Source organism: Portunus trituberculatus, chromosome 38 (genome assembly GCF_017591435.1).
Source record: "Portunus trituberculatus isolate SZX2019 chromosome 38, ASM1759143v1, whole genome shotgun sequence".
Classification (NCBI taxonomy): Eukaryota; Metazoa; Arthropoda; class Malacostraca; order Decapoda; family Portunidae; genus Portunus; species Portunus trituberculatus.
This window is the reverse complement of record NC_059292.1, coordinates 34,306,380-34,330,770: the sequence shown is the minus strand read 5'-3', so window position 1 is coordinate 34,330,770 and position 24,391 is coordinate 34,306,380. Positions and strand designations below refer to the sequence as shown.

Below are 24,391 nucleotides of genomic sequence, written 5' to 3'. Positions count from 1 at the left end.
GAATCGTGAAGGCGTTTGGCTGGGCTGCAGGAAGTGCTCAGTCACGCCTTCCCGTCGCCGCCGCCAATGCCGTGGCGCCTCGTTTTGTTATCCATGACCACCATCTTGGTGCCGCCACGGACACTTGTTGCCGTCTGACACAGCAGTGCACCTCACTACTTCCTTGCAGTCATCACCGTCTTGCTTGTCTTCTTACACATCACCATAAGCAGTAATAGCAAGCCAGCCCAGAAGTCTCTTCTTACCTTGCTTGCTGTTCATCCCACAAGGCGCCATTCCCCCTGCCGTTCCTGCAAGCTCATGTTATTCAAAAGATAATACACACGTAGATGAAGAGATAGATCGTTAAATTTCCCCGGAGCCGCGGAGATCTTGATGGCGCACGCCTCCGTCATCCGTCATGTCCCGGGGTGCTACGGACTCCGCCTGAATTCTGAATAGAAAGGAGGCAACAGAAGACGAATGGCTGGTCTCTTGTTGATATTTTCATCCGACTTCTGCTGCTGCTGTTGCTGGTAATATTACGATTATGACAACGACTATTTCTATGACTGCTGCTGCTGTTGCTGCTGCTGCTGCTGCTGCTGCTGGTACTACTACTACTACTACTACTACTGCTACTACTACTACTACTACTACTACTACTACTACTACTACTACTACTACTACTACTACTACTACTACTACTACTACTACTACTACTACTACTACTACTACCTCCTCTTCCTGGTTCAGCGGCCTACCAGCTCAGTACGTCGTTCTGCCTCGCATCAATAATGGCAGTTTTAACCAAAAATGAAGGCCGTTCCTCTTCATCCCCCTCTTCCTCGTCATCCAACTCTCCATTTTTTCGCCTATTTCTCATTTTCCTTCACCTGCTTCGCTTTTATTCTTACTTTGCCCGGTCGGGGTTTGGGGGGAAGGAGGGGTGTCTCCTTACCATTCCCTCTTTTCTTCCTCATCATCATCCTTGTCTCGTCATTTCTCCTATTCTTCACTTTTCCTTCCTTCCGTGTGTGTGTGTGTGTGTGTGTGTGTGTGTGTGTGTGTGTGTGTGTGTGTGTGTGTGTGTGTGTGTGTGGGCGTACGCTTAATTACTACAGCCTACCTCTAATATTAGACCGAAAATAAGCGACATATTAAACCAGAAAACTCTTTGCCAATAGAGAGAGAGAGAGAGAGACAGACAGACAGACAGACAGACAGACAGACAGACAAGACAAACAGAGACAGAGAGAGTTGATCAAGACAGACAAGCGGGAATGAAGTGCTTGGTGGACGGTCCTGCCAGTCGCGCCCCACAATGACACTGAGAAATGCTTTGGTCTTGACTTCTCGTCCGTGACCAGAGGAGATTTTTAAAGGCGATGGGTGAGCAGAGAGGTGAGAGTTGAGGCGCTGGACAGAATGAAGTGATGAGGCGCTTAACAGAGTGATCATGGTGAGGCGCTGGACAGAGTGATGTGTTGAGGCGCTGGACAGAATGAAATGTAGAGACGCTGGACAGAGTGGTGTGTTAGCAGTAAACTTGATCAGAATCTAATTTTCACTGAAGTTACTGTCCCTCTTAACCTTTTTCACCGCTATTTGCCACAATTTTCCTTAATTATCAACCAGAGACATTTTTCTCGCTTTACTTCACCAAACAATGTACTGAACTGGCTGTAATATCTGTTCTTCTAATTTCTTTCTTTCTTGTTGATGCTTACAAAAATTTTCTTTCATTCCTTCTAGTGCTATGAGTGATTGCATATAAAAAAGAATATTACATGTTTTTTTTTGTATAATGGAGACAGGCCAGAGTTATGTATATTTACCCCGTAGATGACGATGAGATACAATATATTACGTTAGAGTCATGTAGTGTTGCCTAAAACCTGTAATATGTGCAAAGGGGAAGGGAATTAAGAGTGGTGCAATGTTTGTGTTTCAGTGGGCTGTAGAAATGAAGGCAGCACAGTAGTATAGTTTTACCCTGTAGCTGATAACGAAATGACTATTCCATAAAACATTTCAGACTTAATTGTTAAATGTAAGCGTGTAAAGGTGATTACATTAAGTGAGTGTTGCAACCTTTGTGTTTGAATATGCTAAAAAAAATAAATAAATAATTGTTGCCGATTCGCTAAAGATCAGATTTCTTTTTAAACACACACACACACACACACACACACACACACACACACACACACACACACACACACACACACACACACACACACACACACACACACACACACACACACACACACACACACACACACACACACACACACACACACACACACACACACACACACACACAGTCAGTCAGTTTTATATGATGATTTTTATTCTATATTTTCTTTCTTTTTATTTCTCTTTCTTTGTACTTCCACCATCCTCGTGTTTTTCTTGTACCATTATTAATGTCCTTATTTATGTACTTATCTCTCAATAAACTGTTTAACTTATGTAACTTAAGCTCTTAAATTCTGGACTACTTCATTTTCTTGTGTCTATATGTTGTCTTCTCCCAGTATACTATAAAATTTTCACCTAACTTCAAAAAAACTTCAAATTTAAGATATCATGAATTGCGCGCTATACTGAATCACTAAAACAAAATGGAGTCGTGAATTAGCCCGGAGTGAGGCGAAAAGGATCCTGCAGAGGATGGCTTAAGAAGCGCCCCGGTAACTCCCTCAAAACTTTCTCAACACTAACTTTTTTTCCCCCAGCATTCACGATCCTCAACCTGACTTTCAATCGCAGGAACCTCACCTCTCCGTCTTTTTAGAGCTTTACTTGCCTTCCTCTCTCAGACTCAGCAGACGTCAGATGCTTCCCACTGAGACTTTTTTGCGGGTAACGATGTCATTAATCTCGTAGCTACCGACTTCATTCACTCCCGCGAATCTTCCGTCGTCTGACTAACGCTTAATTATGACCTTCACGTAAATCTGTTGGAATCTGATTAGCAAAGTTTTCTCTCTGAGGCCAAAAATGTAAATTATGGTTTTTTTTTAGTTTTTCTTTCTTCACAAGTGCAAATGTCTGTCTTGCGAAATTTGTACGCACGAATCTGATATGCAAAATTTTCTTCCACTTTCTAAGTTTAGGAGTGTACCTTGCGAATTTTTGCATGTTAAAAGTTCAAAGCGATTATTTACTCAATCTCCTGCTATGATTTTTGCTGCTATTCCAAGGAATAATGAAAAGTTACGCAAGATCCAAGTTTGATTGCCTTCACACAATCTCGAAACCTTTGCTTCACTTGACCTCGCATCGCTGTGTGGGAGAAACAATCCAGTCTTCATTCAATCCCTCGGTCAAAGTGCTATCCCCCTCCTCCAGTGCTTCAGGGAAACATTCACTATTGTACCTCTCTTCATGGTCCCTTTTCTGACGATATCGCTACTGAATGTGTGTATGCCTGTATTCCACCACTGTTTTCCTCCTGTTCATCCATAAGAACATCAGAAAATAATGGAAGTTACAAGAAGCCATCAGCCTTACACATGCATGGCAGTCCCTGTATTAAACATTCCTATTTATTCCTATTTATTTCCACCTATCTTCCTCATCTATTCTATAAATTTGTCTCAATTTTCTTTTCACCTTATCTCAATGACTCTGGACTAACAACTTGATTAATGAGCCTATTTCATTCATTCATTCATTCTCTCTCTCTCTCTCTCTCTCTCTCTCTCTCTCTCTCTCTCTCTCTCTCTCTCTCTCTCTCTCTCTCTCTCTCTCTCTCTCTCTCTCTCTCTCTCTCTCTCTCTCTCTCTCTCTCTCTCTCTCTCTCTCTCTCTCTCTCTCTCTCTCTCTCTCTCTCTCTCTCTCTCTCTCAAAAGCACAGCATTAAATCCACGCCAATGATGTGAATACTACGATGTCATTAACAGGTGACCGGCTCAGTAGTAATTACTTGAAGAGAGAGAGAGAGAGAGAGAGAGAGAGAGAGAGAGGTGACTGGACTTAAGTGACACCAAGACGCAATTCTTACATTCCAGCTGACTATACTTTTTCCTTTAATAATACTCAAGTAACCACCACCTCCTCCTCCTCCTCCTCCTCCTCCTCCTCCTCCTCCTCCTCCTCCTCCTCCTCCTCCTCCTCCTCCTCCTGTATATTGAACATCCTTGCCCTGTCCCTCACTTAATCGTGGCTAAAATTTAATAATCTCAACTTTAGGTACAGGAAGGCTGGCAATTTAATCATCTCGACTCACCTTCACGTAAATCAGTTTCTTGGCTGGCGGGCGCCTCTATATTACCTCCGTCAGTAGCGCTCGCTGGTAGTTCTTTCCCGTAGTAGTCTGGAGCGTCCCTCTTGTGTTTATTAGACTTACTGCAAGGGGAGAATGACCTTGTGCGTTTTTCCTTACTAGATTTGTGATTTTAGCCCTTTCACTACTGAGACGCATCTTTACTATGGTTTTTTGTATTATGATTAGATTATTTTATATGCATTAGGAAGGGTCTATGGAGGTCAGAAGGTTATTATTAGCCAGAGTCGTCACTATTTTAATCCCTCACATGAGATTCTGAAGTTGTATAAAATCGCCAAATAGTAACCACAGTGAATATGAAAACGCGGCATTGTGATGAAGGAGTTAAGCATGTTCGTAAGAGAAGCGTTTATGAATAGTGTGTTTGATTGGAGTTATGTGAGATTTTCGGGATTAGTAATCAGAATAGGGCATAAAGTAATAGATTTAATCCCTTCAATACTGGGACACATCTTTACCTTGAGATTTGTGTACGATGAGAAGGGTCTATGGAGGTCAGAAGATTAATGGCCAGAGTCATCACTATTCTAATCCCGGACATAGATTTCTGATGCTGTATAAAAGCACCAAATAGTAAGCTGAGTGAATATGAAGGGGTTAAGCTTGATAGTCGTGTTTTTTTTTTAGAAGCAGAAAAAGGAATCTCTTCACAAATTGAGTGGTTGATGACTGGGATAGACTCAGTAATCAGGTTGTTAGTGTGGAGTGGATAGAGAGCTTCAAAACAAGATCAAACAGGTTTATGGTTAAGGAGAATAGATGTAAATAGATAATGGATATGTTTTCCTCGGGGCCTGTCACGTGAAGGGCTCATGGGTTCTTGTAGCTTCCCTTATACTATTATGCTACTATTCACGTTACTATTACTATTACCACCAGAGCACAAAAGTCACATCCACGCCGTATATTGACCTGGAGTTCTCAAAAGGAGCAGTAATTTCTAATCGCCATTGCCACGAGTAAGTGTGACGGCTTCTTGCAACTTCCTTCATGCTGTTATGCTCTTGTCCTCCATGTAACTAAAGCTCTGGCAACCCGAGGACAAAAAATCACACTTCCTCTACATTTACTTTTATCGGAATTGTCAAAAAGAGCAGTAATTTCTAATCGTCTCGTGTATTACCAGACCGGATCACGTTGCAGTTTCTTCCCTACGCTGTAACATTTAGTCCGTTAGAATATCTTAAGATTGCATTCCTTCCCTTCTCTTCTTTTCCTCCATTCCTGTGTATTTTCCAGCCATTTAGTTTTATACCCGTCTTACATAGTTTCCTTCTTTTATCTGTATTTTCTTTCTTATCCTTCTTTTCTTTTCTCCCTCTTGCTTTTTATCCGCTTGAATTGTTTTTACTCCTTTTACTTCCCTTCCACTCTCTCCTTTTTTTTTTTTTTATTCCAATTTCTTGTGTGACCTTTGATCGCTCGTGTGTGTTTCTCTCTTTCTCTTTCTTTTTTTCCCGCCTCCCTCCGACACTCCCCTCTGCTTTCTCATATTTCTCAGTCTCTTATCCCAACGTGCACTGAGCGAGGGAGAGAGAGAGAGTGAGAAGGAATGTGTTTTCTTTTTTTTTTTTTTTCCTTTTTTTTCAAGTCCTCCTCGTGTGAATTGTTAGACAGTAAATTGGCAAGGTACACACACACACACACACACACACACACACACACACACACACACACACACACACACACACACACACACACACACACACACACGTGTGTGCCTGATCTCAGGCCTATCCGAAGATCGGAAATAATGAGCTCTGAGCTCGTTCCGTAGGGTAACGTCTGGCTGTCTCGTCAGAGACTGCAGCAGATCAAACAGTGAAACACACCGCGTAGTGTAGTGGTTAGCACGCTCGACTCACAATCGAGAGGGCCGGTTTCTAATGCCGGTAAGTGGCGAGACAAATGGGCAAGTCTCTTAATGTGTGGCCCCTGCTCACCTAGCAGTAAATAGGTACGGGATGTAACTCGAGGGGTTCTGGCCTCGCTTTCCCGGTGTGTGAAGTGTGTTATTTGGTCTCAGTCCTACCCGAAGATCGGTCTATGAACTCTGAGCTCGCTCCGTAATGGGGAAGACTGCCTGGGTGACCAGCAGGCGACCGAGGTGAAATGGAGTCTGGATTCTGACTTCTGCGATCTTGGGGCTATTAATTTTTGTCAGTTTGCTTGGGTTGGCCTGGAGCGAGACAGGGATGTGAACTGAGATGGGATGAGATTGTAGTGTTGTTGGGAGGGAAACGGGAGGGACAGAGAGAGGTGTGGGTTGGGTTAGGGTAAGTATGGATGGGTGTGCTTAAGACATGGCAAGGCAGCAAGTGGGCGGAGTGAATTGAGATGGGATGAAATAGTAGTGAGGTTGGGAGGGAGACTGAAGGGACAGCTAGGATAGGAAGGGACAGAGAGAGGTGAGGGTTGGATAGGGTATGTATGGATGGGTGTGTGTCAGGACATGGCAAGGCAATACGTGGGCGGAGTCTGTAGTTTAGCTGAGAAAATAAACCAGAACGTACATTTCAGCATATCAAGGGAATTGCAAGTTTTTTTTTAAACTAATCTCAGGGTTTTCCATTTTGCTATTTCAAGTTTATTCAGAAGGCAATTGCCAGGTCGTGATATCCCCTGTTGTGTGTGTAAACAGTTGTTGTTGTTGTTGTTGTTGTGTGTGTGTGTGTGTGTGTGTGTGTGTGTGTGTGTGTGTGTGTGTGTGTGTGTGTGTGTGTAGAGTGCTTGTTTGTTGGCGTGTTTGCCTGTTTGTTGGGTGGTTTGTTGGTTGGCTGCTTGATTCCTGAGCCATTTCCGTGTTCTGGTCTTACACACACACACACACACACACACACACACACACACACACACACACACGGTAAAATTTGAGGAATGTACCAAATGCAATTTCAATGTACGTAAATAGTCTCTCTCTCTCTCTCTCTCTCTCTCTCTCTCTCTCTCTCTCTCTCTCTCTCTCTCTCTCTCTCTCTCTCTCTCTCTCTCTCTCTCTCTCTCTCTCTCTCTCTCTCTCTCTCTCTCTCTCTCTATCTATCTATCTATCTATCTATCTATGTGTGTGTGTGTGTGTGTGTGTGTGTGTGTGTGTGTGTGTGTGTGTGTGTGTGTGTGTGTGTTGGGCTGCAGGTTTATGAAATTTAAAAGCTTTTTTTATGGTGCACTCAACATTGCAGCGGTTTTTTTTTTTAGGTCTAGTACTTCCCTAGTTCTTTTATTTTATAGGTTTTCTTTTTATATATTTTGTTTTCATATGCATGGTCATGTTTCATAATTTTCTAAAGTTTTGTATTTTTTGTGGTTTAGCTTCAGACATGCAATAGTAAAAGAAATTCGTGTTTTTATTTATTTTCATTTTTTATTTTCTATTTTTTTTTTTTTTTTTCATATATACTGTCCATGTCTTCTCAGTATATTTTTTTTCATCTATTTTTATTCTTGTTTTTGTAGGCAGTAGAAAAAAAAAAAGCATGAGTGTTCTTTATACTATGGTGGCTTTAGTACATCGATTTTAATTCCTTGCACTTCCTACTTCTCATACCTTTCTCTTTTTTCAACCTTTTTTTTTCTATTTTTTATTATTCATTCATTTTTATCTATTTATTTCATTTATTAATTTTTTTTTTTTAGATATCCGACAATGGAAAAAAAAGAAAACAGATTCCTTTTTTAATTGTAACGCATCAGCTTTAGCATATCGATTTTTACACCTAATATTTCCCTCCCATGCTTCCTTTTTTTCAGCAATAATGGTAAAAAAAAAAAAATTGAGTTATTTTGTACTGCATCACCAATATTGATTTTTCTACGTTGCACTTCCTGTTCCCACGCCTTATTTATTGATTTATTTATATATTTATTTATGGCCTTTCCCATCTCCATGTAATTTTTTTTATTTGAGTTTTATTTTCTATATTTGCAACAGTGAAAAAAAGAAGTACAACTATTTTATACTGCACCGACTTTACTACGCGTGTATGGATTTTTATGCCCGACATTTCCATCCCCTCATTCCATCACTATATTCTCTCTCTCTCTCTCTCTCTCTCTCTCTCTCTCTCTCTCTCTCTCTCTCTCTCTCTCTCTCTCTCTCTCTCTCTCTCTCTCTCTCTCTCTCTCTCTCTCTCTCTCTCTCTCTCTCTCTCTCTCTCTCTCTCTCTCTCTCTCTCTCTCTCTCTCTCTCTCTCTCTCTCTAACCTTTTCTATATTCCATCAATAAAAAGAATAGAAGTACAGCCATTTTGTACTGCACTGCTTTTAACATATGGACTCTTCTACTTTAAGGCTCTTATGTGTACTTTTTATTCGCCCGTTTTTGCGTTTCTAATCTCTCCATTTTCATACCAGATCTCCTTTTACTCGCACCGACTTCCAGACTTAATAATGAAACTCAGCAATATTCTTTGTATCGTAATATATGTGCCTCGATTTCATTTACTTTTGCTTTCCTTACTCCTTGTTTAACTGGGGGAGTTTTTTCAGCCATCTATTCTTTCTTTCTCTCTTTTATTTGTGGGGTTGTAATCACGCTCATAATTATCAGAAGAAGAAAAGAAGCGCGTTGTCGTTCGTGTCTGAGTTTGCTTTGGTGGGGAAGAGAGTGGTTGGTGGTGTGGCGTTAGTTCATTCTTACCGGTGTTATTATTGCTCCATTACTATCAGTGGACGTGAATCTCCTCCTCCTCCTCCTCCTCCTCCTCCTCCTCCTAGCCAGCCAGCCAGCTAAGCCAACCAGTGTCTCTTTGTTCTCGCTTCCTCGAATTGCTGTTGTTGCTGCTGTTTCTGCTAGTGGTGTGTGTCTTTCTCTGCCTTTTCTTATTTTTTCTGTCTCTTCTTTTCCTGTTTCACGTTCCCTACTCGTTGGTGAAAGAATGAAATGGAAAGTACTTGTGTGTTCATTTATTTTTATTTATATATATTTATTTTTCTTGATCAACTCCACCTTTTTTTTTTTCAGGACTATTCTGTACAATCTCTCTCTCTCTCTCTCTCTCTCTCTCTCTCTCTCTCTCTCTCTCTCTCTCTCTCTCTCTCTCTCTCTCTCTCTCTCTCTCTCTCTCTCTCTCTCTCTCTCTCTCCCCTCAAATTCATCTCAGTATTAAAAAAAAAAGAAATATCACTCAAAAACCTTACAAGTGACGTGTTTCAGTCAACTTGCTACCCGTTTTTCTCTTCCCTTTCCCTCACCTGCCCTCCCTCGGCCACGTCAGTAATCTCTCTCTCAGCGTCTGGTAAGGGAGCACCGTGACTTTTTTTTTTCTCCCTTCCTCCCTGTCAGTATGAGGAGCATGAAGACGAATGACTCCAAGAGGTTGTTAAACTTTAAGGGTTGTGTCTTGTCTGCTTCATCTCTCCTGCGCTCGCTTCCTCGTTCACCACCGCCTGTTCATCTTATAGTATCGTGCTTCATTGCGTTTAGTATATGTAAAAGGACAAATAAACTGACCTCGTGCTGTCATTAAAGTTTTCTCTATCTCATTCTCTTTGCATCAGTTCACTCATAAGGGGACCTCTAACCTAACCTCAAATTGTATAAGTCGCGCCCTCTCGAAAGTGTAGTCAGTTCAAGAAGTTTTATGATATTGGCACAGGGGAAGCAGATAAGACTCACAAGAACCTTCAAGTTACGATTGCGCATACTAATACCAACATTCTGGCAAAACCACACACTATTTGCTGTTAACATACAACTCTCCTGCAACGAAGTCAAAGGATCATTACGTTATGGAAAGGAAGTTAATGCCAGGATATTTTTTTTTATGTAAGAGAATTGGCCTAGAAGAACAAAAATAACGAAATAAGCCTACTGAGATGCCAGTCCCTAAAGAAAAGTTGAAGAGGATCATCTGAAAGTGGAGGATAAGTGTCTTCAAATCTGCCTTTTGAACGAAAAAATACAGAAGCAGTAAGGGAGTTACAGATTCGACCAGAAAAAAAAAACAAGAACGGTTGCGAAAACTGGTTAACTTTTTGCATTAGAGAGATGGACAGAATAGGGATGAGAGAAAAGGCCAGTATTCCTAAACGCTTTGCTCTCTCACCATCTCGACTTTCCAAAGGCTTTAGTTGAAGATGTTCATGTTTTTAAGGGTGTTTTTATAGTTCAGATAATGGACTGGCAAGATTTTTAGACTATTATAAGGAGAAACTCTCTTGAAAACTCGGCTAGTCGTCTCTGTGGCCTTGGAAAATTGTCGTTGTGAGAGAGCAAGGAGTTTCCGAATACTGGCGCCCACTAGTCTTGTATACCGATGAGGTGACGAAAGCTATGATAGAGAAGAGGATGCTAACAAGTGAGGGTAACTTAAGGGATAATGGGAAAGTAATGGAAGGGTGCTGGTCAGAGTAGCGGCTCTCCCCGTCAACACCAACACCAGCATCCCCGTCAACGCTGAAAGTAAATGGTGGAGAGTCTCTCATAAGCACCAGTCGCTGTCAGGGATTATTTCAACAGAGAATTAATGCAACCCTTTATTGCCTGTTTGTGTGTGTGTGTGTGTGTGTGTGTGTGTGTGTGTGTGTGTGTGGATGGTGGGTGGATGTGGGTGCTTTTGTTTGTTTATCCTTCTCATCTCATCTCGCTCTACTGCTGCTGCTGCTGCTGCTGCTACTGCTGGCAATACACTACTACGACTACGAGTACTACTTCTACTTCTACTACTTCTACTACTACTACTACTACTACTACTACTACTACTACTACTACTACTACTACTACTTCTTCTTCTTCTTCTTCTTCTTCTTCTTCTTCTTCTTCTTCTTCTTCTTCTTCTTCTTCTTCTTCTTCTTCTTCTTCTTCTTCTTCTTCTTCTTCTTCTTCTTCTTCTTCTTCTTCTTCTTCTTCTTCTTCTTCTTCTTCTTCTTCTTCTTCTTCTTCTTCTTCTTCTTCTTCTTCTTCTTCTTCTTCTTCTTCTTCTTCTTCTTCTTCTTCTTCTTCTTCTTCTTCTTCTTCTTCTTCTTCTTCTTCTTCTTCTTCTTCTTCTTCTTCTTCTTCTTCTTCTTCTTCTTCTTCTTCTTCTTCTTCTTCTTCTTCTTCTTCTTCTTCTTCTTCTTCTTCTTCTTCTTCTTCTTCTTCTTCTTCTTCTTCTTCTTCTTCTTCTTCTTCTTCTTCTTCTTCTTCTTCTTCTTCTTCTTCTTCTTCTTCTTCTTCTTCTTCTTCTTCTTCTTCTTCTTCTTCTCTTCTTCTTCTTCTTCTTCTTCTTCTTCTTACTTCTACTTCTACTTCTACTACTACTACTACTACTACTACTACTACTACTACTACTACCACTAAACCTTCTCCACTTTCACCTCCTTTCTCTTGTGCCTCGCCAGAAAACCTTGCCGTCCCTTATCTCAGGAAAGTGAATGGAGGTGAAGCGTCCCATGGAAAAATTTTTAACCCAACCTCATCCTTTCACGGACCCGTAGCCGCCTGAGCCATCAAAGGTCCCGCCGCCTCAACCCTCGTGGCCAACTCACTTGTCAACTGAGATCTTCTTCCACGTGTCCTTTTCTCTTCCCTTCCCTCCCTCAGTCCCCCTCTCGGTCCCTTCCCTCGCTATCGCATCCAATTCCGCATCCCCGTCCGTTTCTATCACTTCCTATCCAATCGCTTCTTTTCCTTCCTTCCTTCCTGATTCTCGGCTTGGCTTCTCTGTGCCTGTGAGTGGTCTGTCGGCTCTCCGTCTGTCTGTTTACATGTACTGCCTTTCTTCCTCTATTTCTGGGAATTTTTATGTCCGTGAATCGAGGGGAAATTTCTATCACTTCTCTTTTCTCTCCTTCCTTCCTTCCTTCTTGACGCAATTTCTTCCTTCCGCTGTGCCTCTGAGGTGTCGATCGGCTCTCGTTCTGTGTACATGTGTCTTTGCTCCTCAAGTCGCGGAATTTTTTTTTTTTTTTTTTTTTTTTTTTGTGGGGGGATAGTCGAATAGAAATTTCCATTTTATAGCATTCTTTCCTTCCTTCCTTCCTGAATTTTCGTGTCCCTTCACTTACCTCTGTGGTCGATCTTCCTTTCCCCTTATGTTCACGTGTACCTTTGTTTCTCATGTCGTGGGGATCGTCGTGGCTATAAATTGAATGAAAATCAATATATGGACCCATTTTTAGGTGTCAAGGGAGACGGACGAGAGCAAAAACAGGAGACATATCCGAGAGAAATACCCGTTCAACTTGCTCCCAAAAGCTAAAAAGAAAGGGTGAAAATTAATATGTATGTGGTATAACTTATTCAGTGGGTTAATGTGATTGGAGAAGAACGGATAAAAGAAAAGAAAATGAGGGGAAAAAGACTTATTCAACTTACTACTTCCAAAAAGACAAAGGAAAGAGTATAAAAAAGTTGGACATTTAGTTCCAGAGGTGTCTGCCACTAACGAACTGCTTCCTCCAAATCCAGCAGCCTTTCCTACACTCTTATTTAGACTAAGATCACATGATTTTACGATGTTTCATACCTGCGCTTTTGAAGTCACTGGGTCATTTATGCTGTCTAGTACGATATGGGTCCATAGTAATTGGGCTTTATGAATTATTTAAGCTCCAAGACGCTATGTGGATTTCAAGTTTCTAGACCAACAGAGAAACCAATAACTAAGGATCTGAAAGTCATAAGTAGAAATAAATGCCAGATAATGATTCCTTTCGTATTAGACACTGTACAACTCTTCCCTCACCAGTATCTGCGTAAAGAACCAAGAAAAACTGAAGGTCTGAATATATTAAGTGGAAATAAGTGTGTAGTATTGATTCGTTTAGTATGAGACACTGTATAACAACTTCGGGCACCAGTACTTCCGCATGAGAACCGTGTGAAATATGCCTATAATTCTGATCCACGAAGGGGCAGGTGTTGCTTAGTACTTCCTGATGAGTCTCTCGCGGCTTCCTGGAAAAGTCACGTTGGACAAAGCTGCAAAGTTCAAGCCGTGACTGGTGTCCTCGAGGCTTGAAGGAGGAGAGGGTGCAGGGAGTGAGACGAGGGTAAGAGACTGTGGGATGTAGTGCAGGAAAGAAAAGGAAGAAAAAGGTGGAGTGGTGTGACTTCCTTACATTTCTTTTTACTCTCTCTCTCTCTCTCTCTCTCTCTCTCTCTCTCTCTCTCTCTCTCTCTCTCTCTCTCTCTCTCTCTCTCTCTCTCTCTCTCTCTCTCTCTCTCTCTCTCTCTCTCTCTCTCTCTCTCTCTCTCTCTCTCTCTCTCTCTCTCTCTCTCTCATTCCCTCTTTTTATCACCCCAAACATCACCAGTTTCTACTTTCTTTCTCTACCTCCCCTCCCTTAATTAAACACACACACACACACACACACACACACACACACACACACACACACACACACACACACACACACACACACACACGAGGGGAGAGAGTGAATGGGAACACAGGGAGTGGAGTTTCGTGTTTGCTTGGATGGCCCACAGGCAGAGGAAACAAGAAGGGGAGGGGCCAGGCAGGAGATGGGTTGGCAGGTAGACAGGCAATGACAGGTAGAGACAGAAAACGAAAACCCGCGGGCGAGGATGTCTCAAGTACAGAGTCTTCAGGTTCTAGTTTCTTCGTGTCGTCCTGTTTCTGAATCTCTCTCTCTCTCTCTCTCTCTCTCTCTCTCTCTCTCTCTCTCTCTCTCTCTCTCTCTCTCTCTCTCTCTCTCTCTCTCTCCTTACTGCTATTGCGTCCTTGCCAGTGACTTTTTCTTCTTTACTGCTTTGTTTGTGTGTGTGTGTGTGTGTGTGTGTGTGTGTGTTTGATAATTGTGGCTTTTGTTTCAGTTCTACGGCATCGTGCTTGAGTTTTTTTTCCTTTGCTTCCATTTCCCTTTGTTATCATTATTGCCTTATGTTCTTTTACTTGGGATGGATTCTTCCTGTTGAGGTTAGGTCTTCCATCTTTTCTCTTCGCATTACATGTCCTATAAACGACGTCCATTACTGCTCCTCCACTAAACCAGCATCAGAGCAGCGATTGGCAACGCGATGTAATAGTTTCTGTTTGGATTAAAATCTTCTGACTTGTGTTGCCTGACGGTTTGCATAACTATTTTGTGGTTTGTGGTGTGCGGTGGACAGAAGTGTGACGATTTAGTAATGATGCAAGGGATCTGACGGGATCATGAGGTTGAAAGATGTAGTAATATAAGAATATAGGGATAGATTGCTGGTAGCCAAGAACACTTCACGTTTCCATGCCTGTGTTTAAGTTTTACCAATGTATATCTATAAGGAAAGATGCAACAAGCCAGTCATCCTCTCTATATGCCAGTTCCTGTATAAATCATACTTAACCAACATCCTTACGGGAAGGTGCAAGAATCCAGTTGGCCTGCAGGTGGCTGTCTCTGTATAAATCATATCTGCCTATATTGATAAGAGAAAATACACGAAGCCAGTAGGCCTATACGTGACCGTTCTGGATAAATCATACCTTCCTATATTATTCATTGATCCCTGTCTATAAGTGTATCTTCAACATTCACCCGTCATCCTTGTCTATGAAATTATCTAGAACGTATCAAAGTCTAAATTTTTATTCTGAAGGAATAGGTTACGCTCACTTGCTACTTCTGAGCATGCTTCAGACGCTTTTATATTCCTTTGGACCGTCCTCTCTAAGGACCGCCACCTTCAGAAGGCCCATTTTCTGACGCTTTTTTTCCCCTTTGGCCAGAAACCCTCTTACGTAAAAAAAATATATATATATATATATATATATATATATATATATATATATATATATATATATATATATATATATATATATATATATATATATATATATATATATATATATATATATATTAGGAGCAACAAGAAATAAGAAGCTTAAGTATTTTCTTGTTTTTTTCTTATTTATTTCGTCGATTTTTCTTTCTTTATATTTGTGTCTTATTAATTCATCTATGTATTTATTCATTTATTTATTTATTTAGCTATATTTTTTATCTATTTATTTATTTATTCATTATTTTTTATTCATATAGTTGTTTTTCTTTCCCACGCGCCACACTTCTCCCACCACTCCCGTCCAAAGCCCAGGAAGGCTGGCGAGGCCCACCTTACCTGGCGGGCCGTGACTTGATGAGCTGCAAGGCGCACTAACGAGGCAGCCAAAGCAAGGGAGAATTCCACGTGCTGGTAAATTCTGCACCAATTGCAAGCGATCTAAAACTTGGTGTGGTGTTTTATTGGGAGGAAGAAAAAAAGCATCGTTCCTCTTAGGCGCATTGGAGAGGCAATTTAGCTGAGGCAGTTCATTTGTTTTGCTTCGTTTCTTTATTTCCAAGTCCTAGTAGCGCCCAGCTGGGAGAAAAAAGTTGGGAGAGGCGTATTTCTCTGTATGAGGAATGTTATCCTGCAGTAACCTGATCTCAGGCAGACAGGCGGATAATCTTTTCTCTGTCATTTTAACGCTTTCAGTACCATGACGCGTTTCCTTATTCATTCTTACTATTTAATGATTTTATACGGTTTCAGAAACTCATGTGGGGGAATGAAAATAGTGAAGACTGTGGCTGTTAATTTCATGACCTCCATAGAGTCAATAAAATGGTCTAATTGTACACAAATCTCAAGGTAAAAATGTATCCCAGTATTGAAAGGGTTAAGAACTCCTACTTTCGTCCCTTGTAGCAGTTACAGGGAATATATTCATGCATCATATCATCTATATGTGTGTGTGTGTGTGTGTGTGTGTGTGTGTGTGTGTGTGTGTGTGTGTGTGTGTGTGTGTGTGTGTACGCTAATAGCACGGATCCTGTTCAGATATACGAGGTGAGGCAGACATGTACTGTACCTTTCCTACCGTCAAGGGCACATCTCCGTCGTGGCAGGTATTACGCACGGAATGCAATTAGTCACACCTGAGCCGAGCACACCTTGTCGTCCCTTCACTAAACACACACACACACACACACACACACACACACACACACACACACACACACACACACACACACACACACACACACACACACACACACACACACACACACACACACACACACTACCAGGCCACCTCTCGCCTCCACTTCATTTGTCTCCTTTCACAGCTCATCATCTCGTCATTTGCTTATTATACGTACTTGCCTTCTTTGCTTCATATACAATCTTGCTTCTCCTTCCACGGCTTCATATTATTATCTATTTCCATCCCACTCGTGCAGTCGTCCTTTCAGTCTTCCTCGCCAGCTAGACCCATGCAAGCCTTTCCCTCTTCCCTCATCGCCTCCTGAAGCTTCCCTGTACGAGAAGAAAATACCAGCAATTCATCACGCACATTTGTCTAATAGCTCACATTCCAACGATAAGTGATTTCAGCCATCAGTCTCAATAATAACAGTAGCCATTGCGTTACAGTGTTGGTTATCCCGATGCGCTGTTGGTGATAAACGCTACAACACTTTTAGAAACCGCGGAAAACTGTACATTGTGGTTTTCGTGCGCTAGTGAAATGATCTGTTGGTGGAGGAGTAAGGTGGTGATGGATGGTGAATAAACAGGAGGGAGACGTTGATAGGCACAGGAGGAATAAGATGGTAGTAAATGATGGAATGTTGGCGAAGTAGGGCAGTCTTGGTGCTGGAAAAAAGTAAGCTAATCCGAGATGCTGTAGAAGTAGGTGATAGTACTAGTGGGTGCCTGAGGAGTAATGTATTGTAGAGTGCTGGAATGGTGGAAGTTGTGGTGCTGGTGGTGTGTGGATTGAGAAGGAGGAGTTGTGGACAGAGAGGACGACAGGAGGAGGTACGGTAGGGTAAGATTGTATTGCCTCGTGTTTCTCAATCTTCCTCCCTGGCCGGGAATCAAGGCCAGAACTTAATTAATCCCCGTAACTTCCATTCCCTTCGTTCCTGCCACCCGCTGAAGGAAAGACCAAGGGCGGGAAGGTAATAATAATCTTTTCGACACGTTGACCGCCAATGTGAGGTTCTGTAGGTTAACTTCCACCACCTTTCTCAACTTAAACTCTTGATTAACTCCAGCTTGCTCCCTGTTAATGCTGAACTATTTCGTCTTCACTCTTCATTCCTTCGTTTTTTCACTTCACGCTCCTTCATCTTAACTCTTCAATCCTTCGTCTTTTCACTTGACGCTCCTTCATCTTAACTCTTCATTCTTTCCTCTTTTCACTTGACACTCCTTTTGAATCTAAACCTTTTTTCTTTTAACTCAAGGTTCTTTTCTCTTATATTCAATCACTTTTCTTTCTCAAAATGTCTCGAGATAAGACCAAAGCTACGTGTCACCGAATATACAAATATGACTACATACAATGCATACGAGTAGTAGAAAAAATACTACTATACCTTTTGTTGAAGTGACTGATATTTCCTCGAGTCTCCCATCCACACGTCGGAGGAGACAAGTAGCCTTAAAAGAACCTCTCCCCCGTCCCCTACGCAGTCACTTCCACTAAGATCTGCTAAAAAGAAAACGAGATTACCAACTGCTCTCCAATTGTCTTCTGTCAGTTACATCAATAACTTACTGCTTATGTGTGACAAGGGAGTGAATTATGGTAGCAAGAGGAAAGACGGGGAAAAAGCAGCTGTACTTTATTCTTTCCTACATACCAGCTGTTTCCTTTCCACACCCAGAGGAATAGCAGACTAGAAAGGGTAGAGTAGTACCATGTTTTTACTTCTGTTTCCGTGTCTCCTCTCACCACCAAGTTTCCCATCACTGACTAACAAGTCGTTGCCTTCCCTTACATATATAGACGTTCTGTATAGAGTGCTCGTAATAGATTCAGTCTGCATTAATATATCCCGCGCTGTGTTCACGATTCATGTAGTAAAGGCCGTGAAAGGACCTATATTCTGAACTCATTGCCTCATTTCCGCCTCTAGATTGGTGAAATTAACCAAGGGCGCTCTTAAATAGATTCCGTTTACTTTGTTGTTCTGCATACAGTATTCGTGATTCATGTACTGAGGGGTGTGAAGGGACTCGCATTCCCACTTCCTCCTCTAGATTGAAGTTACCCTGAGTGCTTCTAAATAGATTCAGTTCCCGTTAATATTTACCGTGTAATGTTTGTGTGTTTGCGAGTCATGTAGTTAAGACGAAGAACAGAATTTTAAGTTCTCAGCTCAATTCCTTCTCTAGATTGAAGAAACCATGAATTCCTGTTAGCAGTTAGACAGAATCACTTATTGTTAATGTTTCCCGCACAGTGTCCATGATTCATATATTTAACAACGAAAGTATTCCAAGTTATTTCCTCCTTTAGTTCCGTTCCTCCTTCCTCGCCTCTCACGGCCACAGCCATCACGGCATCGCGGAGCTGACAGACAGTGGGACGCCTCATTCGTTTCACCGTGACGGCTGAAGACAAAAACGTCCAGCACGGCGGGAGGGTCGTGTTTCGTGTGGCAGCCGTTCCGCAAGCTCCTGTTTGCCTCGGTTTTTTTTTACTTCATAAGAAAGAAGGGAGGGGAAAAATATCCTGTTGAAACAAAGACTTTTATTTCAGCTTTGTTCAAGATTATTTTCAAGACCATAAAGATGAGTCTTTCTGTTATTTATAATGCTGAGACCTTGTTCCATTACTGGTTCATAAACAAGGTAGAAAAATTGGATTCTGTGGAGACAGTGACTTGTATTTTACCTTCCTTGTCTCACTGGAGTTATTTTCAAAGACCACACAAAGATGCTTAGTGCTCTGGCGAATGTTATTGCTATTTAATTATTAGCGCGTATATAATCCTTGCAGTCTTGTCATGTGGTAACTGAACGTGAAGCAGCTGCCGAGGTGGAAAATAGATAAATAAATGATGAATAAACTCTAAATGAATAGCAAACCTTTGAAAATAACTTGTTCCTCTTTCCACGTTATTTAGTGAGTGGCAGTGTATATCATTTGGGGAAAGGGGAGAAAGGGGAAACGGTATAGATTAAATGGAAACGCTCAAAATAGACTGTTTTACGTAGAATAATATGGTAGATATTCTTCTTTAATGAAAGTTAGTAAGTAATGTTTGATCCCTTTAGTACTGGGACGTATTTTTACCTTGAGTTTTGGGTGTGATTGGACCATTTTCTTGATATTAGGAAGGGTCAGTGGAGGTCACAAGATTAATGGCCACAGTTTTCACTATTTTAATATCCCACATGAGTATCTGAAGCTGTATAAAATCATCAAATAGTAAACAGAATGACTATGGAAACGCGTCATGGTACGGAACGGTTTAAGGAAAATGAGAGAAAGGAAATAGAAAGATATATTCTACCGCGGGGAAAGTAAACAGTAATATGAATGCATTTAACTGAATAACTTAATAACTCTCCCACCGCCCGCCCAAAAAAAAAAAAAATAAATAAATAAAAAAAAGTGGATTTTCGCTTCCTGCTATTTAGTTAATGGCAATTTATGATATTACAGGAAAAAGGGGGAGAGGGGAGATAAAGCAAAAATATGTTATCTATCAGTAGATGCACTTAAAGTAAATACTAACCAAAGTTTGTTAAGTGCATACTGTATTCCTGTCATTCAGTTAATGTGAATTTATGATATTTGAGGAAAAAGAAGGAGAGGAAGATGAATAAGTAAAATTTATATACTGACACAGGAAATTAACCGGATACACTTTTGCTGTAATTAAGTTCCTGAGATAAGTATGTAAATGTTTGAGAGAGAGAGAGAGAGAGAGAGAGAGAGAGAGAGAGAGAGAGAGAGAGGGGCAGAAAACAAAAGATATACTCATCATTTATTCATAACTGTGCGCGTCTGGCTGGAAAACAAACTGGATACGCCTCGCCTGAATCGCTTTCCTGGAAAATGACCTGGATAAACCTCTTTTCCAGTAATTTACTTCAATGCAGCTACATGATGGTTGAGGAAAGCGAAGAGAGAAAACAGCAGGATACTTAAATTCACTTCCATTTAGGATTGCCTTGTGTTCTTTTTTTTTATTATATATTTACTTTTCGCGAGGAAGAATAACAAATAAGGATTCTCTCTCTCTCTCTCTCTCTCTCTCTCTCTCTCTCTCTCTCTCTCTCTCTCTCTCTCTCTCTCTCTCTCTCTCTCTCTCTCTCTCTCTCTCTCTCTCTCTCTCTCTCTCTCTCTACGTCCTTTACACATGAAGACTCTAAAACACTGACCTTCACACCAACTATCATGCAAAACACACTTCCGTCCCCACTCCGACCCGTTCTCCACCAGTGAATAGTTTGGACTGAGGAGGGACGCCGGTGGGAACAAAGACACACACAACTTTCCTTTATCATAGTGCAGGGCAGCGCTATCTGGTGGTTGCCATGTGTGTGTGTGTGTGTGTGTGTGTGTGTGTGTGTGTGTGTGTGTGTGTGTGTGCAGCTTGAGGCATACACTGCTATCACGCCTCCTCGTCCTTGTTGTCTGGTGTTTGTCTGTCTGTCTGTCTGTCTTCCTTCCTGTCTGTCTGTCTGTCTCTTTCTATGTATCCTTACCTAACATGCTTCCTGAAGTGTTAAGGTGAAATATCTCTCTCTCTCTCTCTCTCTCTCTCTCTCTCTCTCTCTCTCTCTCTCTCTCTCTCTCTCTCTCTCGATCAATTTTGTGTCTGATTTACCGAGTTTTTCTCTCTTTTTTCTCTCTCTCTTGATAAGGTTCACAATTTATTTCCTGTGATGCAATATCGAAAGTTTCTCTCTCTCTCTCTCTCTCTCTCTCTCTCTCTCTCTCTCTCTCTCTCTCTCTCTCTCTTCTCTCTTCTCTCTCTCTCAATTCTGTAATTCATTTATTGCGAGAAATTTTTGTATTTTTCTCCTCTTTCTCTCTCTTTGTATTCTCTTTTGATTAATTTCATGTTTCATTTATCTCGAGTCCTGTATGAGTTTGACTTTTCCTTTTACATTATTTATTTCACGGATGTTTTTATTGTTTTTTTTTTTTTTCTTCTTCATGTCGTTTATTGTTGTTTCTCATTTACTCCATGAATTCCTCTGCATCCCGGAGTTTTCGTTTCATTTTTTTCGATATTTTTATTTTAATTTGCATCTCTTGTTTCTTTTAGTAATTTATTTTGTTACATTGAAATTAATTCTGCTGGGGGGGGGTTTTCAGCGTTTATATTTTTTGTTTTCTTGTTATTTGTTTCATCCACGCTGTTGTTCAGAGTTTCCACTGTATTTAGAATAATATCCCAGCTTTCTTATTTTCATTTATTTCGTTTGGATTAGTTGATGAATACCAGAATTATGATAGTAATACCAGTAACAATGATAGTAGTAATAGTAATAATAGCTGTTCTGATAAAAACAATGGTAGTGATTGCGTTGGTGGTGATGGTAGTGATAGTATATTAACAACAACAACAACAACAACAACAACAATAATAATAATCATCATCTAAATACTAACAGTTAATAAAGTTACAACCGGGCACAATCCTATTTCCTCCATTTTTTTTATTTGTTTATTTATTTTATTTATTTATTTTTTTTTTTACCACCCCCTCTAGTCGTAATTCCTCCATTCTGTTTACCACCCACTCTATTTCATGGCAAGTATAGACAGTAGAAACAATCTGGAAGCACACGCTGAACGACAACACTTGCCTGCGAATAAGTCTGCGGGGAAAGATCCTGTAGGACTCCTGCGTGTTTTTTTCACTCTTTATGGTTTCTGTCACTCGTCCTTCTCCCTTCCCTCGCTGCCTCGCTCTCCAGTCAAGTTCAACAGTGGTCACAAGTCTAGTCATCTGGTAGCAATATGTTAAATGCTCTTTGTCCGTTCCCTCCGTTCCTCCCCATGTCTTGTCACTCGTTTGTCTTTCTACTTTCCTTTGTTGTTCGTTTGTTTTTCTACTGATCTCACTCCCTCTCTCTAATTAAGTATTGTCTTGGTCAGAAGTGAAGTAATATGCCAGTGATCTGCTCTGTGTCGTGCGTCTTTCCTCAGTCTTAACCCTTCTGATCTGCTGAGTATCCCTACAAGGTCGCTGTTATAGATAGAATACTCGTGGTCATATCAGTCCTGACCGAAATTGCAGCCGCTACATAAACAAAGACCCGAGGAAGGGACAAGAGGTGGGTTCGCTGCAACACGACAAAGAGACGGAGCTTCCTTCCTGATAACCCATCATGAATAAAGCTCCTCTTTGTCATACTGCACTGCTCTTGTCCTGTGTCTTCTCATAGTCACTGTGGTTCTGCGCATGTATATATACGTAATTATTATGACACGGCAAGAATTCAGATCATAGGTGATTGAGTTGGTGAAACAGATAGTGCAAAAAAGAATTCATCTATGAAGGGTGATTTTAGTATATGTATAGAAGACCTGGAGCACACCACTGTCGTCAACAACAACAATAGAACGTCAGCAACAGCGAGAACAACACCATATCACTGCATGGACAAGGTCACTTCAGACATAAACACAACAGCCTCCACGCCACTCATAGACCAAGGGGACACCGATTCATTCTCCTCGTCCTCCCAAGGGTCGGTCGCCGCCAGAAGAATGATATTGGTCGAGAGAATTCCATCGTAAGTGGTGCCATTCCGTGGCCTTTGTGGGCAGGCCGCTAAGTGGCACGGCGGGAGGGGCGACTCACGGCTACCCGAGTATTGCCGGCACGCGATTTAGAGCCAAGTTGATGCTACTCCTTTTCTGCCTCGAGCCTTTTAAGATTACAGAGAAACAAGACTAAGGGCACCAGAGCGTTAGTGCGGTGATGGGGTGGTGGTGGTTGAACGGTATGGAAGATTTTTTATGTAAGAGGGGACTGGCCAAGAACAAAAAAAAAAAAACGCTTGAAAACAAGGCCCACTGAAGCCGCCAGTAGCCAGAGTGCAGTCAGAAGTCCTTGGCAACCAACTCTGCCGTGACGCACTGCACATCAGCCACACTTCATTGATTGTGATTCATGTAGACCTTGTCAGTGCCCTCATAAGTGTGTGTGTGTGTGTGTGTGTGTGTGGTGTGAGTATGAGGTTCACTTGTTAACCAACCATAAATTGCTAGCTAGAAATAACAGGCGACAACGTTTATAACATTTGACGGTTGTTAAACAAAAAAAATTTCCAGAATTAGGTCTTTCCACAGTTAGGTCTGTGAATAAACGAAAGTAAGACCTGTTGGTGCGGCGTCCGTGTGGAGAAACTAGAAATTGTAGTGAAGATCGTTCGTTTGTTATGCACGTGTTTATAAAAAGTATCAGCTTTTCCTTTCATTGACATTTCACGCCTGCGGATTTCCTGGGTGAAGTTTCCCACGCTCCCTTTGTCTGACAGCAGTTGTGCAAACTTTGTAAACTTATGTTTATAAAAGATATTTCGTTCAACCTGAATCTAGCTGTTTTGTCTTCATTCTATCGTGTAGACTTACAGACAGGGATCGATACGAAGAATATTACAAAAAAATAATTAAGTTACATAATGAATGCTGAATCTTCCGCCACACTCAACGAAATACGTTTGGAGGGAAGATTCTGGTTCAGCATGAACCCGGAAGAGATGTGAATGTTCAGGAGTCTCCAATAATTTTGTGTTGTTATCAGTGTTGCCTTCGATTCTGTTGTGGTAAACCTGTCGGTGAAACTCAGAACAAAACATAGTATTTGTCGTGGTCACGTGCTTTGTGCCTTCCCTCAGACACTTGTTTTCTTAACCCAACAATTTCCAGTCGGTATAGAGATAGTAAGGTTCTGATAAGTGTTTCTTGCCATTGATAATGTATTTATATATAGAATCTGCGCTGAAGTATCTCCAAAATCATGAAGACTCTTGAAATATTCCTTTGACTTTCTTTCACGAGTCTCTGGTAAAATAGCGAATGTTATTTGACAAAGTGTAACAATATGGCTTCCAATCGCTTTGTTCTCTTTAGGATTATTTCAAAGTGCACAGAAATTATTTGTCTATGTTTTAATCCCACGGGCAGTGTTGTGACAAGTATGAATTGTTACATATCAGCATATCACAGTGAAATGGTTTAACGCTTGATGATGGGACGAGGGTTTCACCACAGGAATATTAGAGGAAAGAGACGCAAATACCCTCGTTAGCGACTCGCGAGTGTGTCAGGATCAGACGCCATGACTAGTGGTGAAAGAGGATTAAGAGATCAGATGTTAGTGGCTGGATGATGTACAAGAGGAGAAACTGTTATTACGCATTATTCACACATTACTCACACATTA

The 24,391-nt window shown here is 41.2% G+C and overlaps 1 protein-coding gene across 19 annotated transcripts in view; it reads left to right on the top strand.

The window, feature by feature from the left end:
* The window catches only part of LOC123515235 (A-kinase anchor protein 13-like), a 567,618-nt gene that overhangs the window by 496,097 nt on the left and 47,130 nt on the right, over window positions 1–24,391 (top strand). The window lies entirely within an intron of this gene.